This window comes from Rana temporaria, chromosome 8, assembly GCF_905171775.1.
Source record: "Rana temporaria chromosome 8, aRanTem1.1, whole genome shotgun sequence".
NCBI classification, from domain to species: Eukaryota; Metazoa; Chordata; class Amphibia; order Anura; family Ranidae; genus Rana; species Rana temporaria.
In genome coordinates, this window is record NC_053496.1 from 156829958 (window position 1) to 156842543 (window position 12586).

The window sequence follows — 12586 nt, forward strand, 5'->3', positions numbered from 1 at the left end:
TCCTCATGGTGGCTGTGGAAGTGTCCGGCGACATCTTGCCTGTCCCATCCAGCGGGCTGTCTGATGGAAAAAGTAGGACCAGAGGTCCGTGGATGAGCCTGGTGGGGATTGGGAGGATCCCCGGGCTCTGGAGAAGCGAGTCGTCCTGGAGCCACCCATGAAGGTGAGGTGGAAAGCCCCCTAATCTGCCGTGTAGTTAAGGGCTGAGAGAGAGTAGGGAGATCAGGCTTCCATTCAGGTCGACTTCAGGCCACACCCCCCCAAACTCAATTTTATCGTGGGCCGCATCAGCATTATGATTGTCCTCCAAAGGGCCGGTTGTATCTGTAAGATTAGATGTCACGCGCATTTCCTCCCCTTACATTAGATGTCAAGAGCCACCCCACCATCAGAAGTTGAGTCCCCCACTCTCCCTTACATCACAGTGCACCCCCTTTCCTTATGCTGCTGCTGTGGAGAAGCTGGATGCATGGCTTGAAAGCAGAAAGTGGTGGTCTGGAGGAGGACTGGAGGGCTGGAGCTCTCCTGCAGCTGCAGGAGAGGTGCAAGGGCCACATGAAATGGCCTGGAGGGCCGGATTCGGCCTGCGGGCCTTGTGTTTGACACCTTTGGTTTAGAAGAAAAGAGTTTTAACCTTCACATACGGAAAGGCTTTTTCCCAACAACAGCTGTGAAAATGTGGAATAGACTCCGTCAAGAACTAGTTCTGGCCAGCTCACTAGATTGTTTAAACAAAGCTGGATGCATTCCTAAATGCACAAAATATACCTGGATACTTATATTTATAGGTAATAACACTAGATTGTTGATCCAGGGAATATCCAGTTGTCTTGGGGATCAGGAAGGAATTTTTTTTTCCGTCGCCGGAGCACCTTATGACAAATTTACCTTTCAAGCGAAGCCCTCCAGTGGCACGCTGTCACCACTGCCAGGGCTTCCATCTACACCTCGTCTCCTTTTGGGGTTTGCTGTAGCCGCGAACGATGCCAAGCAATAATGACGTCACTCCCTCGCATGAGTCACGATCGCAGCACAGCACTCTAAATTGGGGACACACTCAGTGTGCCCTCAATACAGAGTGCAGTGCACATGTGCTCCTGACATCGCCAGCTGCTGAAATTGTGAATAAATCCTAAACGGCACACAGTCAGGATACATTTTATTGTACCTACAGGTAAGCCTTAAGGCCTGTACACACAATCAGATTTTCCAACAGGAATTGTGTGATGACAGGCTGTTATCGGAAAATCCGACTGTTTGTATGCTCCATCGGACAATTGTTGTCGGCTTTTGTTGGTTATCATGCTTTAAAATTTTCTGACAACAAATGTGTGTTGTCGGATTATCCGATCGTGTGTACAGCAATCTTTCGGAAAAAAATCCAAACACGTATGCTCAGAAGCAATGCTAACCATAACACAACATTAGCAGAAGTTGCCCAAACTGTGGCACTAAAGAGCTGAAAAACCACGTAGTTTCATATATGCAAGAAAAGTTCATGGCCAACGCCCTTCGGACAAAGGTCCTACGCTTTGTCCTCAGAAAATCTGATCGTGTGTACCAGGCTTAATTGTAAGCTTACCTGTAGGTCCAATTTACAAAGCAGAGTTTACTACCACTTTAATACTTTCTAAGGCACCTACTCAGCATATACATGCAGATCACAGAAGTCATTGGTTGCATTAAAAAAAAAAGAATCGGCCAATAAAAATCCACTGGGACCACAGAGCTCTACAAAGCAGCCCCTGAATGGTTAGGCAAAAACAAAGTGGTAAAAACAAATGGCTAATGTGTGATATCAAAATAGCAGTATACCACTTAAAAATCTCAAAAAGAGGATGTGATACTACAAATCAATATATAATTAAAACACAAAAAGAATCAGTTGAGTGGGTAGCAGCGGTGGCTGGTCCATAAGGGGCGCAGGGGCACCGCCTCCTAATCTCCATGCACCATTCCCTAATCTCTGTGTGGGCGTCGGACGCATGGATTTCTGGGAGTTTTTTTTTTGTTTGTTTTTTATTTCTTTAATTTAGTTCTCATACATACAGAGAAATAAACAATTTAATTAATCCATCAATCATATAAGTTCCAACAAATCCATTCAAAATCCAATTAACAACATTACTCTTATCTTAAATACATCCACAAAAAAAACAATAACTAGTTATTTGAGATAGTCCCCATTCTATCTTCCGTTAGACCTGCTTCTCTTGTATGCCCTGACAACATAATTTGCTAAGAAGAAAAACCTTGAGGAGAAAGGGAGTAGCCACTCCAGGTGGGAACCCAAATGAAGATCCACCACAGCAGATACTGAGTGCATTGCCTGCACCTGAGTTAAGACAGGAACAAAAAAAACTCTGTACAGCCGCACTCTAAACAAATTGTAGCCTTTATTAAAAGAAGGACAGCACTACAAGTCACAGCAAAAATGAAAATAAAACCTGGCTACTGACGCGTTTCGCACTGTAACTAGTGTTTAGTCATAGCTGTGACTAAGCACTAGTTCCAGTGTGAAATGCATCAGCAGCCAGGTTTTATTTTCATTTTTGCTGTGACTTGTAGTGCTGTCCTTCTTTAATAAAGACCACAATTTGTTCAGAGTGCGGCTGTCCAGAATTTTTTTTTGTTCCTGCCTTGCTAAGAAAAACCTTGACCTATCTGAAGAGGCAAAAAGAGGAAGTAAGAAGCCCCATAAGGGAAATAATTCATAAAAAAAGGAGATAAAAGATAAAAAGAGAGAAGAAAAAAAAAGAAACACTGATAGGGGAGGGGGAGTCGGAGTTGAAGGAAAAATGCTTAGAGGTAAAGGTGTTTTTACTATTCCATCATCCAGGGAAGTGAGGACACCCCAAAGGACCCCCACTCAGGGCCGGATTAACAATGGGGCTGATGGAGCTGCAGCTCCAGGCCCCTTTCTCAAGATAGGCCCATTTGCCCAAAAAAAAAATTTTTTTTTTTTTTTTAAGAATTTTTTTTTTCTAAGATCGAATTTGGGGGGTTGTAGCTCGATGACCAGAGGTCACAGAAACACCACATTTGGGGGTAGGCATGGGAAGAGCTACCCCACAACTGGTTAAAATATGGGACGACTATCATTTATGGTTCCGGAGATACGGGCCTGCTTGCACAGCCTGTCAGAAGCTACATTCAGAGCGGCCAATATAAATACAAGTTGACACACTGCAGCAAACTGATAGGATCACAGTGCTTATAATAATTATTTGTATATTACTCATGGTAATTAACCCCTTGCCACCCAGGCCAATTCTGACACTTCTCTACTACATGTAAAAATCATCATTTGTTTTTTGCTAGAAAATTACTCTATGGTGGTCTTTGCACTTTTTATGTTGCACGGTATAGAGCTGCACGATTCTGGCTAAAATGAGAATTGCATTTTTTTTGCTTAGAAGATAGATCACGATTCTCTCACGATTGTTGCGGCGTAACATCATCTTTCACATTAAAACAAAAAAAAAAAAAAATGGGCTAACTTCACTGTTTTGTTTTTATGGTTTTTATTATTCATTGAAGTGGGCAAATGCAGTGTGACATAAAATATTGCAGCAATATCCATTGTATTCCCTAGAGTCTCTGCTAAAATATATATAATGTTTGGCAGTTCCAAGTAATTTTCTAGCAAATAATATTGCTTTCTAACTTAAGAAACAAGTGTTGGACTTTAAGTGGTTAAATTTAGTTACAATGTTAGTTAGTTACAATGTTTCATTTTGTTTACAAACTTTGCAGACTGCCCAGATTTGTTCTTTACACACAGAAGTGTATCCCTTTGATCTAAGAAGGAAGTGTCAGTTACAATGTTTCCTGTTAAAAACTTGGCCAGATATTTTCTTTTGACAGCTGAAAATCTCTCCACTTGTTATATGAAAGAATCAGCAAACTCTGCATTGAAGATCGTCAGTGGGGTTGAATCGAGATCACGATTTTTTTAACGATTAATTGTGCAGCTCTAGCACGGTATTTGCGCAGCAATTTTACAAACATGTTTTTTTGGAAAAAAAATGTTTCATTCATTAAAAAAACAGTTAGTTAGTTAGTTAAGTTAGCACAATTTTTTTTGGTATCCTAAGCGATGCTTTACATTTTTTTAGGTTACATGTTTAGAGTTACAGAGGAGGTCTAGTACTAGAATTATTGTTCTCGCTCTAACAATCGTGGCGTATGTAACCTGTGTGTATCTGGCTCTGATACTACCAGTGCCTACCCAGCCACTGACTAGTATCTCTCCCAGCCTGTCCCCACACACCCTCTCACCTGCTGACCTGTGGATGGGGGAATCACTCCTGCAGTGTTATTGTGTTCTGCCAGTGCGTACAATGATCAGTGTTGCTAACTTTAGCTGGCAGCACTGATTGTTTTAAGAAAAAAAAAACAGGCTGGTTGTACTCAAGTTGATTAATAGATTGACTTGTGTAAAACCAGCTAGCCCATACATAGATTGACTATGGCTGGTCTCTGCATAATTGCCGTAATTTCAATCCATGTATGACCCGCTTAACCACTACTCAGTCCCTAAATATCCTTCCACTCCTGTACATAGTGCTCACTGTCATACTCTCCACACTCCTCTCCTGTACATAGTGCCCACTGTCATACTCTCCACACTTCTCTCCTATACATAGTACCCACTGTAATACCCTACACACTCCTCTCCTGTACATAGTGCCCACTGTCATACCCTTCACACTCCTCTCCTATACATAGCGCCCACTGTCATACCCTTCACACTCCTCTCCTGTACATAGTGCCTGCTGTCATACACTTCTCTCCTGTACTTAGTGCCCACTGTCGCACCCTCCACACTCCTCTCCTGTACATACTGCTCACTGTCATACCCTCCACACTCCTCTCCTATACATAGAGCCCACTATCATACCGTCTACATTCCTCTCCTGTACATACTGCCCACTGTCATACCCTCCACACTCCTCTCCTGTACATACTGCCCCATCATACCCTCCACACTTCTCTCTGGTACGTACTACCCTCTGTCATACCCCCTCACTCTTCCTGTACATACTGCCCATTGTCATACCCTTCACACTCCTCTCCTGTACATAGTGCTTTTTTCCGTACCCTTTGTACTCCTCTCCTGTACATAGTGCCCACTGTTAGACCCTCCACATTCCTCTCCCTCACCTGCACATACTTCCCACTTATATACCGTCCATACTCCTCTCCTATGTCGCTTACCCACAAAAACAGTTCTTTAAAATTATACTGAATATCCTCAATGTTACCAGCTCTAGAATGGACACACTTTTGTTAGTTCAACTAAAGGAAATATCAGTTCTCATATTTGTTCTGCCCCATTATTAGTACTCATTTAATTTTGTGATTACTACTATGATGTATAGAGGAACATCGGGGATCTCAGCTACTCTAAATATAGCACTTATATAAAAAAGTGGCCCTGAAAATATTTTTTAAATGTTGTTAACTGTGCACTTAGGCACTGCCCAAGGGCCACATCCACCGGGTCAGTAGGGGGCCCCATGAGAGGCTCCTGGGATCCTGTGATAATAAAGCGGTAGTAAACTTTCCTGACATTACTACTTTTTAGAGGCCCTGGGGTAGGTTATGCCACAACGTACAAGTATGCACAGCATATTAGCACATTAGTGTACACTTCAATTTTCAGACTGAGCCCTCCAGTGCTGCGATGAATCAGGCGGGGCCTGGACACTTCCATCTTCACCCGGTCTTCCTTCTGGGTTCTGTGCCTTTGGTCACTTGCCTTGGCTGGGCTGCGTTCATGTCATTCCCACGCATTTATTTATTATTTATTACACCCCATTCACACCTCCTCGACAAAACGCCCGACGCCGGCCGCTCGTGCCGCTGGAGGGGAGAATTCCCATTGCTGTCTATGAGATGGTTCACATCTCATAGACACCGTACACCTGCGGCATGAAAAAAAGTCCCGGACCCTTTTTTTCAGGCGGCATTGGCGTTCGGCCATACAAAGCAATAGGAAGGATTTGTAAAAAAAAAGTTACACTATTTGCGGCAAAATACGCCGCGTACGCGGCGTTACTTGTCGCGGAGGTGTGAATGCAGCCTAAAAGGCCCCACCAAAATCCTCAGCACCAGGCCCATGATGTTCTTAATCTGGCCCTGCCCCCACTCCTCTCTTTTTCAAGTACTCTCAGGAGCAAAAAGGGATCTCCCTTCCTCCGAGAATTTAAATGTATTCCATTGGCCCCAAGTTTCTAAAATATGTCTCCTTTCGATTTTGAGCCAATAATAACAAATCCTCCATCCTATTAACCTCTTCAATTTGTGTAACCCATGTAAGAATTGTGGGAGGGCTCATATCTCTCCACTGCCGTACGATACATGATCTAGCAGCGTTAATAAGATGGCGGAAAAAGTATTTACTATATGTTTTCCCCGGTTGAGACATGTAACAAAAATAAGGCTGGATTATCTGGGAGGTTATACTCAGTCAATTTCTGTGCTATCCGCCATATGTTCCTCCAGAAGTACTCCAGTTTTGGGCAGGTCCAAAGAACATGGAGTAGAGTCCCTCTTTCCTCCTGACACCTCCAACATTTGTCCGGGATCTCCGGAGAGAATTTATTAAGTAATGAGGGTGTACAGTAACATCTTGTCATTATTTTGAAATGAGTTTCTTGGATTCTTGTGGATATTGAAGATTTCAACGCAAGATTTACTATCTGCCTATGTTGTGCCTGGGTGAACGTCATGTCTAATGTCATTTCCCACTTCCTTATATATGGGGGGACATAATCCTGTTGGGGGGCAACCTGTAGTGCATACATTTCCAAGATTAAGTGTGAGCAAGGCCCCGCCCCCTCACATTTTTCTAAGGTTGTCAATGTTTGTTGAAATCTGTCCGGAGGTGGGAGAGTGTTAAAGGGTCACTAAAGGAATTTTTTTTTTTTTTTAGCTAAATAGCTTCTTTTACCTTACTGCAGTCCTGGTTTCATGTCCTCATTGCTCGTTTTTGCTCTGATGTTGCTGTAATACTGCCCTGTTCTGGACACTTCCTGGTTGTCTGGCTCCTTATGAAAAAGGTCATGGGAGAGTTTAGTTTTCGTTTTCCTAGCCATGACTATCTATGGCACTGTCCAGCACAGAGGCATAAAATAACATGCAAAGACTAAACTAGTTTCACTTTTTTTGCATCTAAGAGGCACATTATATGATTGATTGTTATCTATTTTTAATCGTTTTTAAAAGGAATCAGTTAACTATTATGTCTCTATACCCTGTAAACAGTCATTTCAGCAAAAACATTTTTTTCCTTTAGTGATCCTTTAAGGAAATGTCGCAACTGAGCTCCACTTCAGAAATCAAGACCAAAATGGTAGTTGGATGAGGTTAGTTCAGTAATGAGGGCCATGTCCCGGTAGCTATTTGTATAAAATGCAAGGCCTGAAAGCACAGAGAGCCTGAAAATTTCCTGAAGGGTCCCTCCTGTAGTCCTGAAGGGAAATGAGGGGGGAGTTGACAGATGATAATAAAGTGGTGGAACATATTCAAGAGCAAATACGCAGGGTAGGGCCCAAGGTTGGGTGCTTTTTGAGAGCTGAACTCGCACGACGCAATGGAACCTTACAGTGTCTACTAGTCGCGCCATATGAGCCGCCTGATAATATTTCTGCATATCTGGTACCGCTACCCCCGATATTGTTTAGGCATTGTCATTAGACGGCGTTGAATTCTGGGCCTTTTATGGGCCCAAATGAATTCAGTTATCATCTTATTAGTCTGTTTAAACAATTCTGGCGGTATATGAATGGGTAGAGTTTGAAAGCGATAGGAAAATTTTTGTTATGTTACATCTACCAAACCAAGAGAAAGGGTCCTAATGCCATTTAGAAAGTAAGACTTTCACTCTACTCACTAGAGGTGGAAAATTCAACTCAAAGGTTTGGTCCAATTTAGGTGGAATCAACGTACCTAGGTATTTGAGGCCCGTATAGGTCCATCTAAACTTAAAATTCATTTTTAAAGCCTTAATTTGAGTCGTAGTCATAGATACACCCATTGCCTCTGACTTGGACATATTAATTTTTAAATTGGACAGTGCATCATATTGGTCCAATTCTCTTAATAGGTTTGGCATAGATACTGTATAACAGGTTTAGTAAGGCAGAATAAAAGATCATCCGCATATGCAGATACTTTATGGTGTAAATCTCCCGTTATTAATCCCCTAATATCCGGGTTTTGCCTGACCCTACAAAGAAATGTCTCTAAGGTGATAGCAAAAAGGAGTGATGATAAAGGGCACACTTGGCGGGTGCTGTTAGAGATATAGAAAGGTTCAGATAGAACTCCATTTGCTTTTATTTGTTCCTCCGGCCATGTGTATATGCTCGAGATCCACCCTACCATCCTCTCCCCTACACCCACATACCGTAGGATTAAAAACATAAAAGACCAATTGACCCGGTCGAATGCCTTTTCGGCATCTGTTCCCAGGAATGCAGTGGGTGTTTTAGAATTACTGACTAAGTGGACTTGATTCAAAATTGTAATGGTATTATAACGGGCCTCCCGCGTTGGAATGAAGCCTACCTGGTCTAGGTGTACTAATGCAGTCAAATGTGGTTGTATATGTGTGGCTAATATCTTTGTAAATAACTTAAGATCTACATTCAATAATGAAATGGGGCGATAGCTGGAACATATTGATGGGTCCTTATCCTCCTTCGGAATAACGGTGATATGTACTTTAGGGTTTCTGGAGTAAATCCTGTCCCATGACCCATTGCATTAAATGTTTGTACCATCTGCTTATCCAGCTAAGGGAAAAAGGTCTGGTGTAAAGCCATCCGGACCCGGAACTTTCCCGGGTTTGGATGTCCTGATGGCCTCTTGCAATTCCTCTAAGGTAATAGCAACATCCAACTCTTCTCGAATCTGTTCTGTCAATTGAGAAATACCTGAAGAGGAAATATATTCCTCCACGTTATTTTGAGGTTGTGATCTGGTAGGTAAATTATATAAGGATTGGTAAAATCTACGGAAGGTCGAGACAATCTGGGAGGGAAAGTGTACCTTTCTACCTTCGGGGTCCACTAAGTAAGGGACATAGAATTGAGTCCTCTGTTCCTGTAAAGCTCTAGTCAGTGAACGACCACATTTGGCTCCTGTTTCATAATATTTCCGGAATCTCTGAAGTGCTGCCTTAGCTCTATGTTGGAGCAACTATGTCACTTGTCTACGCAATTTAAGGAGTTCTGTCTCCCATGTACACCTTGTCAGTAATTGGGTCAATTGGGCCTCCCTTTCCTTTTTTATTCTGGAACCATGCTTAATGAGTACCCCTCTTATTACCGTTTTGTACGCTTACCAGATTGTCCCTGCATCTGTCTCCTCTACAGTATTATATTGAAAGTAGTACTGCAGTTCCTTAATGACTTCCTCTACCACCATCTTATCTTCCATTAAACTCTCATTCAATTGCCACTGTCTCCTCTTGTCAGAGGAATACTCATTCATAGTTAATGTCAGTGAGACCGGGGCGTGGTCGGACCATGTAATACTCCCTATAGCCACCTCTTTAACCGCCGTTAACATAGTCTGTGGAGTGAAAAATAAGTTGATTCTAGAATATACTTTATGTGGCACTGAATATAAGGTGTAGTCTCTTTCGTCGGGGTCATACGCTCTCCATGTGTCAGTAAGTTGGTAATTATGCAATATTTGTAAGACTCGTTTACATAGACCTGTAGCTACGCTTCCCCCTGATGCATCCATCTTTGGGTCTAGGGGCAGATTAAAATCACCCCCCAAGATAAGTTTACCGTCAGTAAATTTCACCAGCTTGTTAATAGTAGCGCAGATAAATTGATCTTGTTTATTATTGGGGGCATATATCGTGGCCAAAATCACTTTTATGCCTCCCATCATCCTTTTGAGGAACAGAAATTTGCCCTCTATATCTGTTTTTTGTCTATTAATGTCCAGGGAATTTGTCTTGAAACCAATATAGAAACCCCTCTTGATTTAGCTACCCTATTAAATGCATGATATGCATAGGGGTAGAAGTTGTTTTTAAGAATTGGTACCTTACCCTCTCTAAAATGGGTTTCCAGAATATATGCCACATCCGAGTGGGAGCGTTTCAAATCTTGCATTTAAATCTTCCTTTTCTCTGATACATTAAGCCCTTTTGCATTTAGAGAAGAGACCTTTAAAGCCTCCATCTCCCCTACCAAAAAGCAACAGAAAAAAAAAGGAAAAGAAAAAGGAACGATAAGAAGAAAAGAACAAAAAGGGTTTCTAATAACCCTAATGTGTTACGTGGGGTTTACTCCCCCCTGTATCTCCCTCCGACAGATGAAGTGTTAAAGAAATATATTTTTTAACGCACTCAACTCCCCCTACCCTAAGTGAGTACTTACCTACTATGGGGGACTGATTGCACATGAACCAGGGACAGAAGCTCCCGGACCTCCCTCCTGCTCCTACTCCTTATATCATCGCCTCAATATGTATTTATATCTCTAAGTCAATACATAATCATTCATTCTCTGTACATTTATATTCTCAACTGTTCTATATTATACATTTCTTGCTCATTGCTCTATTTCATATGATCTTCATGAAAGTGGAACTTATATCAACATATCGCCCTCAAGGGGAGAGGGTCCGGGGAGAAGCTTTCCCCTCCATCACTGTAATATGTCATACATAATAAACCTCCTCCAAAAACAAAATAAAATAAAAAAAACACAGGGGGTCTAGTGCCAATAAAATAATAATAATAGAAAAAAAGTGCAGTATTCACTGAAATCCACATGGATAGAGGTACGGGGGGGGGGGGGGGGGGGGGTTATGGCCTGCCTTTTTCATATATTAGGTGTAGTTTTCTTTGTGCCATCTCGTGCAGTCCCCTCTAGTGCACCACAAATCCTCTATTCAGCCATCATAATGTCTTTCTTATTGTCGTCAAGTAAAAAAAAAAGTTGGATAAAAATTCAAACAACAAAAAAAAAAGTTGGATAAAAATTCAAACAACAAACAACAAATATTCAGTTCAATACACAGAGTTTTTTTTTTAAGAACAAAATTAGAGCCTGGCTTCAAAAAGGTTGGGCTCGGGGGCGGAGCATTGCGTCCCAAGCCCACCCACTTGTGACATTAGCGAATCAACATTCTATTGTCTTCCTGTTTCTCCTGACGGCCAATCGGGACAGGAAGCAGGTCCTAAGACCGGATTGGCCAGGGGGAGAAGGGACAGGATTGGCTGGGAGGAGAAGCTACGGAAACCGACAAGTGACAGCCAAAGAGATGATGTAGGGCGCTGGGTATCGCTGTATAGAAGCCAGGACTCATCAGTTCAAACAGAGAGCGCCCGCGATGATAGAAATCATGCTCCTCCACCTGGTGCCAACGTCACTCAATTAGCATGCACAATCAATGAGCGTGTTTCCAGGCGTAACTGTCTCTTCATCAGAGCCAGTGGTGGTGCGTCCATAGAGGGCGCAGGAACGCTGCCCCCTCTCGCTCCAGCACCGCCACTGAATACAATACATAGATTCATGCATTGCATGAATCCATGTATTGTCGCTGCCGCCCACTATTTAGATGGCCGGCCTCCTGGTGAGCGCCGGCCATCTGAATAACGGCAGCTGGTTGGCTTTGGAAGTGCCTATCAGAGCCAGCGGCCCTGATAGGCTTTCCGATTACAGCCTGAGGGCTGTAATCGGCTTCCAAATAGTTAACCAAGGGACGCACGGGGTTCGCGTTCCCTGGTTAACACTGACAGGCGTCTCAGCCAATCAGGTTCACCGGTTCTGGTTAACGGTAACCTAATTGGCTGAAGCGTCATCGAGGGCGGGAGAAGACATCGAGGGACGGTGGAAGGAGGATGGCTGACCCCAGAAAGGTAAGTGCCCGGCAGGGGGGCAATCTGGCAGCATGTTACAGGGCACAGTGGCGACAATTGATGGCACAGTGGGTGCGTTTGGCATTGGGGGCAATCTGGCAGCATGTTACAGGGCACAGTGGCGACAATTGATGGCACAGTGGGTGCGTTTGGCATTGGGGGCAATCTAGCAGCATGTTAACAGGGCACAGTGGTGACAATTGATGGCACAGTGGTAACAATTGATCGTACAGTGGCTGCGTTTGATGGCATGGCACAGTGGTGACAATTGATGGGCACAGTGGTGATAAATTATGGCATGGCACAGTGCCGATAATTGATGGCACAGTGGCGACAATTGATGGCATGGCACAGTGGCTGCATTTGATGGCACAGTGGCTGCATTTGATGGGCACAGTGGCTGCATTTGATGGGCACAGTGGCTGCATTTGATGGGCACAGTGGTGACAATTAATGGCACAGTGGCTGCGTTTGATGGCATGGCACAGTGGCTGCATTTCATGGCACAGTGGTGACAATTAATGGCACAGTGGCTGTGTTTGATGGCATGGCACAGTGGTGACAAGTGATGGGCACAGTGGTGATAAATTATGGCATGGCACAGTGGCGATAATTGATGGCACAGTGGCGACGATTGATGGCATGGCACAGTGGCTGCATTTGATGGCACAGTGGCTGCATTTGATGGGC